Genomic DNA, 9,874 nt, shown 5'->3' with positions numbered 1-9,874 from the left:
ACTGCATGATTTGAAATCAGAAAAGATGTGCACCAGGGTTGTATCCTCTCACCACACTCATTCAATGTATCTGCTGAGCAAATAAATAGAGAAGCTGGATTCTATGAAGAAGAATTCAGTATCAGGGTAGGAGGAAGGCTTATTAACAACCTGAGATATGCAGATGACACAATCCTGCTTCCCGAAAATGAGGAGGACTTAAAGCACTTGCTGATGAAGCTCAAGGATTGCAGCCTTCAGTATAGATTCCAACTCAGTGTAAAAAGGACCCAAATCCTTATAACTGGACCAATAAAGCCCTCTCTTTCACTGCCTTCTAGTCAATGCTGACTCCTAGCGACCTCCTATGAGTTTCTGAGACTGTAACTGTTTATGGGAGTAGAAAGCCCCTCCTTTCTCCCACAGAGTTGCTGGTGGTTTTGAACTGCCAACCATACATATTACAGCCCAATGCATATCCACTATTCTACTGGGCCTCCTACAGGTTTAACCCCTAAGGGGTTGAAGTTGTCAAGGTTTTTGTCTTGCTTGGATCCACAATCAATACTTATGGAAGTAGCAATCAAGAGATGCACTGGGTAAATCCATTGCCCAAGACCTCTTAGGGTGTTGAAGTGCAGGGAGGTTACTCTGAGGTATACCTCAACCTAGGTGACATTTTTAATTGCCTCATGTACATGTGAAAGTTGGACATTGAGTAAGAAGGACTGAAAAAGAATTGATGTGTTTGAGGACGGCCAAAAGAACAAACAAATGTGTCTTGGAAGAAGTACAGCCAGATGCTCCTTAGAGGCAAGGATGTTGAGACTTCACCTCACATACTTTGGACATGTCAGGACAGACAAATCTCTGGACAAGAACATCATGCTTGGTAAGGTAGAAGGGCAGCAAAAAAGAGTAAGGCCCTCAACAAGATGGATGGACACAGTGGCTTCAACAATCGGCTTCAGCACAGGAACCATTGTGAGGAGGGTTCAGGGCTGGGCAGTGTTTCTGTTGTGCATCGGGTTGCTATGGGTCAGAACAGACGTGGTGGCACCTAACTACGCCAACATATGCATGTTCCAATGGGACATTGAACAAGGAAGACTGGAAAATAAACTCTGCATTTAAATTGTGGTGCTGGCGACAAAAATGAGAAGTGCTATGGACTGCCAGAAGACCCAGGAAGTCTGCCTTGGAAGAAGTCCAGGCAGAATGTACCCTGCAAGCGAGGATGGTGACTCGCCTCCTGTACTTTGGACATGCTACCAGGAGAAACCAGTCCCTAGAAAAGGCCACCATGCTTGGTACAGTAGGGCATTGAAGAAGAGCAAGACCCTTGATGAGGCGGATTGGCATAATTGTTGCAACAATGGGCTCCACCCTAGCAACAGTTGTGAGGGTGGCAAAGGACCAGGGAGTGTTTGTACATTGTGTCACTATGAGTCGGAACCAACTTGAAGGCACCTAACAGAAACTATTGCAAAGATTTTATTTTCTTTGCTGAATGAACTTAACACCGTGTGAAAAATCAGTTGACCATACGTGTGTGGGTCTTTTTTTTTTTTAACCTTGAAACCACATCTGTTTTTTAAAAAAAATAAAAATTCCCAGTCAACCCCAAAATTGAAGTGAAACCAAATATATTAGAAAATCATTGAAGAGATATCTATAACATTTTATTAGAATCCGTTTGCAGTGTTTATTTTTATGATCATAGAATTATTTCTTATTACTAGATAAATAGTTGCAGAGTATCAAAAGTAAAGAAACAAAAGTGGAAAAAATAACCCCCTAAACTTCACCATTCAGAGGTCATCAGAGACACTAGAACTTTGAAGTATAATCAGTTTTAGTTTTTAAGGTACATGAATAAATACTTTGGGAGGTTTTTTTATTTTGTGGGATTTTACTGTGCATATAGTTTAGTTTTATACCCCAATTTTATACCAAATACATTTATGACCCGGTTAAATTAATGTTGTTTTGGTATTTTGTTTTTCACATTGTTTTTCTGTTCAGTATAGACCTGCTATTATGTTTTAATGAATTCATTTGGCAAATTAATTTGGGGGGGCATAGAGGAGGAAAACACTGAAGAAGTGAATGGACTTACAAAGTTCCTTTACTGTGGGGCCTTCTATAAGTTACCTGACCTTTCTGAATTTTATATTTCTTATTTAACAACTGAGGACGGTGATGATTGAAATAACAATCCCTGGGTTTGCTATTTTATGATGATCTTGTGAGGATCAAATATGACCGTCTGTCTACAAGAACCTGGTAAATGATAAATATGAAAAGTTAAACAAAAGCTAAATTTTACTTATTTTATATTTAGAAGAATCTGTTCAAAGAGGATTGCAGAGATCAGGGAAAAAATAGAATTTGAATGACAAATACTGTAGAGAGAGGTTGCATGGATTATTTTGTATCTCATGAGTTATTTTGTACCTTGCTAGACAGTTCTGAACTTACCATTTTTTTGACAAAAAATGTTCACCCAAATTTTGCCTTTTAAAAGGCTTATCTGAAAAAAAATTAAATAAAAGGCTTTTCTGTGAACCAAAGAAGGACAGATGTTTGTTAATGACGAACCACCGTTCAACGTGTAATCCCTCCACCACCAATGCTCCTTCTGTAGCAGCTTGATGTCAGCTAGATAGAAAGTCTGTGTTTAGGAGAATTTACAAGGATACAGCTTAACTTCTTTTTCTCCCCAAATTAAAAAAACACACACAAAAAAAACCCCACAAACAAACCAGCGACAACAATTTCAGGAACAGGAATAAGAAGAAAACAGCAGGCCGAGTTTGAAACGAAATCTTGCAATTGTTGGCTGCACCCGTCACAAACATGTTTTCCCTCAATAAGCATCAAGCGTTTCCCACTACCTCTTTCTGTCTGAGCCCAGCCATTGAATTTGCTTCCGGGAAACCTCCCCGCTACTTCTCAGTATGTCCTTCTCTGTCCTCCTGAGAAGAGAGACGCGCTGGAGCAGAGAACCCAGAGGCCTCTTTCCCAGCTCTGCCTCCCACTTACAGAGGCAGGACTTCTAGGCGGTTGAATGCCAGACTTCGGTTCCCCGTGGCTTCCCTGGGTTTTGGAGTGTGTGTGGAAGCTGTCACTTATATCCGGTGGCAGTCATCTAAATGTGACCCTGCACGAGCAGACCGAGGAGGACGATGCCACCGCACCCATGGGGCCGTGACTCCCCTCCAAGCATCAACTGCTGCCCAATCAACTGGAGATTACACAAGCCCATGACGCCCGAAGTGGGGGCCAGATGTTCTGGAGAAAACAAAGGTAGTCTTGCTCAAGGCAGGAATGCAACACAATAAAAAAAAAAACAAAAACCACACAAAACATTTAAAATATAAATAATAAATGCACATTTGTAGAAAATTTGGGATAAACAGGAAAGCAAAAGGATCGACATAAAGCCAAAAAACCAGCCACTCATCTCGTCACCCGGATGTCACTTCTTTTTCCTCTTGTATACATAACATGAGGGGCTTCAAGCAGTTCATGGGAGAATGGCATGAAAAGATAATGGGGTTTTCCACAGCAGGTTGACACTCCTCATCCACAGGAGCCTTGGGGATGCCATGGTGAAGCCCTGGGTTGTCAACTGTCAGCTTAGTGGTTTGAAGTCACCAGTAGTTCAAGGTGGAAGGACTTGTCTATGTGTTTCCATCAGGATTACAGCCTAGAAAACCCCATGGGGTCATTTTTTTGGGGGGTGTCAAAGGTGGTCTATGTGCACTGAAATCAACTCAATGGTTCCTAACGACAACACATGATAACAAGTGGAGTTCAAATTCAAGTGTTTTTTTTTAATTTAAAGATCATTTTATTGAGGGCTCTTACAGCTCTTACAACAACCCATACATCAATTGTTATCAAGCATATTTGTACAGATGTTGCCATCATAATTTTCTAAACATTTACTTTCTATTTGGGCCCTGAGTATCAGCTCCTCGTTTTTCCCCTCTTCCCCCACCCTTCCACCCTTGTGAACCCTTGATAAATGAGAAATTATTATGATTTTTGTATCTTACACCGCTGCTGCCTCCCTTCACCCACGTTTCTGTTGTTCGTCCCCAAATTCAAGTTTTGTACCTTGCTCTTTGCAATTAACAATCATGTTTTTCTCACTTCCTCGAATCTTTGACACGCTGTCCTGTTTTGATTACTTGGCTGAGCTGAAATTGCCTGCTTCTTAGGACTGAGCTATATCACCTGTGTCAGAGAAATGAAATGCAGTGGCCTCCCCAGAAGAAAGTGGTTGCCGCTACTTCCCATTCCTGTTTCTCTTACACTGAACCCACAAGCACGGTGCCTGCGCGGCATGAGCAGCTGGGGGCTCAGCGGGGTGGTACGGTATGGTGTTTGGTCTGTCACTCGATGGGCCACGTCAGTGCGGATGGTTCGCGCAGAGGGCTCGGGCTGAGTCTCTCAATGAAAAGCACAAGTGGGGGAAAGTTGATGGAACTCACAGTTTTCTTAGCTGATTCAACACTTGTTTAGGCCAAGTCCCTATTTCCCAGACAAGAACTTCATTGGGAAGGGTGAAGGAATAGGCCAATCTGAAGCTGGATTTCCCACAACTCGAATTCAGGGGTGGGTACAGCGAGCCCTGGTGGTGTAGTGGTTACGTGTTGGGCTCCAATCCGCATGGTTGGCAGCGTGGAACCACCCACTGCTCTGCCTGAGAATACGGCTTTCTACTCCCGCCAACAGTTACGGTCTCAGAATGCACAGGGTCCCTCACTGTGAGTCCGCAGGGTCCCCATGGCAGTGAGGGGGTGGCAAACTTGATGTGGAAGAGCCAATCCTGTGTCTCACAACAATTTAAAAATGATTTGCGAGGCATAAATCTATTTTATTATTCCTTTTAATTAAAATTTTAATATCAAGATATTTTTACAAACAAATGAAATCATCATTATCTGAATAATATGCTTTATAAATTTTCAGTTTTACTTCAGAGCCACATGTATGAGCCCGCAGAGCCTCATCTGGCTCAGGAACTGCGGTTTGCCGACCCCGGCGCTAACCAAACTTTCTCAGCAAATTTGCTTTCTCAGCAAATCCAATAGAGATTTCCTACGGCAGTCAGTGCTGGCTTAGGGAGTATGCTGCTTTCTGCTGAAAGGCCCAGGCAGGTACTGCACACAATCTACACACACACACACACACACACACAGACACCATTCAGCTAAAACACCGCTGTTCACTTTACTTCTGAATTCAGACATCCCCATCTTCCTTGTGCTGATTGTAAGTGCCTTTGAAATGCACTTTGTTCCCCTGGGGGACCCAAGTCTGCAGTCTGAGCTGCCAAGGCCCATTGTGTTCGTTGGTGATATGTTGGTGGCATGCCCCTTGTAGAAGCCATTTTCTGCCTGTGAGGCCTTCCAGAACTTTCCTCCAGAGAGTCAATGCCAGCCATGTCACACAAGTCCTTCCCATTGCCACAGACCCGCTCAGTAGCTGGTGAAATCCCTCTTGCGGATTTGCATTGTGGCAACAGCTACAAAAAAAAGAGCATCTATAAGCAAACATGCCTGACATGGATGGCACAGGAAACGAGAGGCATCTCAGAAATGGCAGAAGGAGGCAAAGGACTAGTCTTTCCATGGCAATGAGCAGAAGGGGTAACCGAAAATATTGGATGAGAAATAAGCGCAGCCTTTGAGGCTTTAAATCTGTGCTCACCACTGAACCATTCGGAACTTGGATTCAGGCAAACCCATTGCCACCAAGTCAATTCTGACTCACAGCAACCTTATAAAAGTGCTCTGAGAATGTAAATCTTTCCAGCAGCATCTTTCTCCCAGAGAGTGCCTGGAGGGTCAGAACCACTGCGTTTGCAATTAGACAGGGCTCCCAGGGCTCCTGAGATGCAAAACCCAAAACATAATATTGAAGCAAGTAGTTGTAGCCCGTCACCAAGGGTGCCCAAAATACTGGCCAAATTTAACCGGCTACCATCATAAAGACATACTGAGATGGACCATGGACGCGGAGGTGCTGCCTGTGGGAGCAAGAGCCACAAACTCTCTGTGCCCGTGGCCCTAACAGTGGCGCTTGCTGCTAATTGTTGGGAAAAGTGAGGACGCCTATTAATTGCTCAACTGGCTCCTTTGAGGTGCTCAACACAAGGTAGGCCTACGTGACTATTATTAGCAGGTTATTATTATGATTTGGTTAAAAAGAACGAGGGTGGGAGGAACAGCAAGCTGAAGAAGAAAGCAGTATTGTCCTAAGCCAAAAAAACACACCCCCAAACCTGTGGCCTTTGAGGCGATTCTGACTCACAGCTACCCTGCAGGACAGAGTAGAACTGCCCTGTGGTTTCTGAGACTGCAGATCTTTACGGGAGTAGAAAACCTCTTCTTTTGCCGCTCCCCCGCTCCAGGGGCTGGGGAGTTTGATCTGTGGTTAGCAGCCCAACTTGTAACCCACCAGGCTCCTTAAAAAGATCAAGGGAGGGGCTAGCATAACAAGCTGGGAGAGAAGAGAGCAGCATTGTCTTTGGGTCTTAAAAAGCCCATGGACTTTGAGTTGATTCCAACTCATGGCCACCCCAGTGGCAGCAATGTGCTCCCTAGGATTCTCAGGGGCTGATGTTTTGGCAAGTAGATTGGCAGGCCTTTCTTCTGAGGTGCTTTGGGGTTTACTTGCACCTCCGATCTTTAGGTTAGCTGCTGAGCACATTCATGATGTCCACCAGGGACTCCATGAAAGCTCTTCTCACCAAACTCACTGCCACTGAGCTGATTCCCACTCACACGGCCACACGGGGCAGGGTAGAACTGTCCTTGTGAGTTTCTGAGACTGTGACTCTGTTGTTGTTGTTAGGTGCTGTTGAATTGGTTCTGACTCATAGCAACCCTATGTGTAACATAACGAAACAGTGCCCAGGCTGCACCACCCTTAACCATTGTTCTTAGATTTGAACACATTGCTGTAGTCACTGTGCTACACCTCATAGAGGGGCATCGTTTCCACTGCCCCACTACTCCACCCGTCCAGAGACTGGTCTCTCCTGATAAATGCACGTGAGATGAAAGCTCACCATTCTTGCCTCTGAGGAGCATTCTGGCTGTACTTCTTCCATGATAGGTATGTTTGTTCTTTTGGTAGTCCACGGTGCTTTCAATATTCTTCTCCAGCAGCACAATACAAACACACTATTCTTTCTCCTTCGATCTTCTTTATTCAATGTCCAACTTTCAGATACACAGCAGGGGATAGAACATACCATGACTTGGGTCAGGCACACCTCAGTCTTCAAGGAAACATCCTTGCTTTTCAACACTCTGAGAGGTCTTGGGCAACGGAGGTATCCAGTTCACTGTGTCCTTCTGCGTTCTTGATTGCTGATTCCATGAGCATTGATGGTGGATCCAAGCAGGATGAAGTCCTTGACAACTTCGATCTCTTCTCCATTTATCAGGATGTTACCTAGTTGTCCAGTTGGGAGGAGTTCTGTTTTGCTCACGTTGAGTTAGAACCCATACTGAAGGCTGTCATCCTTGTAACTCTCTACAACCCTGGAATTTCCCAGTAGATACTCATCTCTAGATGTCAGCAGTCTGTTGTACAAAAGGGCTTACAAAGGTTCAGAGAAGAGGAGTGGAGGAGTGAGCAGGTAAGAGGAGGGCTGGGGTCAAGAAAGGTGCACGCCACCTCCTCCTCTTGGTCTAGGCAGGGCTGTCTTGCCACAGTATGGTCACTCTCTTCCCCCTCAGCTTCCGCCAGGAAAGGAAGCAGGCCTGTGCCAGAGAGGAGACTGAGACCCTCAGTCATGTAAATGACCAGGAAATTTAGAGATTTATGCTGTGGATAAAGACCAAAAATAATCAAACTCATTACCATCAAATCGGTTCTGACTCCTAGCGACCCTATAAGACAAGGCAGAACTGCCCCTGGGGGTTTCCAAGACTGTAACGCTTTGTGGGAGTAGAAAACCTTATCTTTCTCCCTTGGAAAGACTGGCGAGTTTGAACTGTTGACTTTGTAGTTAGCAGCCAAACACGTAACCACTACACCAAAAGGGACCCTTGGTTAACGACCATTACAGATTAAGATAAATCCCAGGCATTGAAAAAAACTACCTTACCATCTTATTTTAGACTTGGAATTTTCCTGGCTTTCCACCCCCACCCCGACCTACTGATCACCTTCCCTGCTGTTCCTCATCTGTAATTCATACCAACGGGTAAGCACTATTTGCCTTTTAAACCCAGCCCCGGAGACATTGGGAAGCAAGGCCTGGTGATCTCCTTCCTAAAGGTCACGGCCATGAGAAGCTTAAGGAGCACAGTTCTCCTGGGGCACACGCGGGGCTGAATCAACTCCATGGCCACTGAGGACGACGGGCTGTAGTGTGCTGTAAACCCAATCCCCAAACCCACTCCTGTGCAGTCGGTTCCGACTCATGTTGTTGTTGCGAAGGGCTGTCCAGTGGGTCCCACTCACAGCGAGCGACCCGATGTGCTATTGTTGTATGTTTGAGTTCTCATCAAACGCCTTCCTCTTTTTAGCTGCCCTTCCACTTTACCAGAAGGAGCCCTGGTAGCCTAGTGGTTACATGTTGGGCTTCGCTCCTCATGGTTGGCAGTTCAAACCCACCAGCAGCTCTGAGGGAGTTCCAGGCTCAGACATCCACAGGGGGTGTCACTATGAGTCAGCATTGGCTCGGTGGCAGTGAGCTTGGTTTGGGGTCTGCTTTACCAGACATGATGTCCTTCTTCAGGGACTGGTCTCCTCTGGTAACCTGGCCCTACCTAGCGTTTCCCAGGCTGCGACTCTTTACAGGAACATATAGTCTTCTCATTCTTCTGAGGAGGGGCTGATGGGTTTGAACAGTGGACCTTGAACTAACCTTGAACTAGCGTTCTATTGTAGGCTAGATGACCGTGCGCTTTGGTTGCCTCCCCAAGAGATTGAGAACGTATGAGAGCAGGCTTTTTCTCTCTTCCTCTTGTTATGGTCGCTCTCTGCTGTATCTCCAGTGCCCAGCACAGTGCTCAGTAACTGTGATAGAAAATGCTCGAAAATATTTGCGGATTGAAGGGAAAGGATCAGCTGTCCTTTCGCCTACGGAGTGTGCAGTGTGGGGAACACACGGTTTCAGAAGGCCTTTCCTAAAGCAGCGCCGTGGCTGTTCAGATTATGCATGTGGACTGATCTACTGTAGCAGCTCCCGGACAGGGACTCCCCTGTCCTGCCCTGTCCTGCCCTCCGCCAGAGCTCAGAGACACCGAGCACACGGCATTAGAATCCCGCGTGCGATAGAAACGCTTGGGTCACTTTGTTCAGCCAGAATTGGGGCCTTGCCACGATGGCTCAGCTAGCATTTTGCAGTTCAGGAATTGTTACTGAAAGGGGGCTGGGGCTGGGAGGGAGTCCTGGCATCTTAGAAATGGTCAACCTACTTGGCCTGTAACAGAGAGGTGGGAGGTTAACTGCCACCCAGAGACTGCCACCTGGTGATTGACTTCAAAAGAAAACCCAAACCGTAAGGGAGAGCCCCGGGGGGGGGGGGGGGCTGCTGTGGCAAGCACTGATAGGCCCTGGTTGGAACCACGCCAGGGCAGGTGGCAAGGGAGGGAGCAAAGTAAACTAAACTGAAAGCGCACCCTTGGAAGATAAGAATCCTAAAGAGGAGGATCTGATTAGCTGCTTGTAGCTCACGGGTCCCTGGAGAAGGACATCATGTTTGGTAAAGAAAAGGTGCAGCGAGAAGGAGGAAGGCCTGAGTGAGCTGGACTGACACGGTGGCCGCCAAAATGCGCTGAAGCAGAAGGCGCAGTGTGGGGGGTGGTGCAGGCCCCGGGCCATGTCGCACCCAGGTCGCTGTGAGTCAGTCTTAAAAGCA

This window comes from Tenrec ecaudatus, chromosome 3 (assembly GCF_050624435.1).
Source record: "Tenrec ecaudatus isolate mTenEca1 chromosome 3, mTenEca1.hap1, whole genome shotgun sequence".
NCBI classification, from domain to species: domain Eukaryota; kingdom Metazoa; phylum Chordata; class Mammalia; order Afrosoricida; family Tenrecidae; genus Tenrec; species Tenrec ecaudatus.
Note: the sequence above shows the minus strand (reverse complement) of the source record.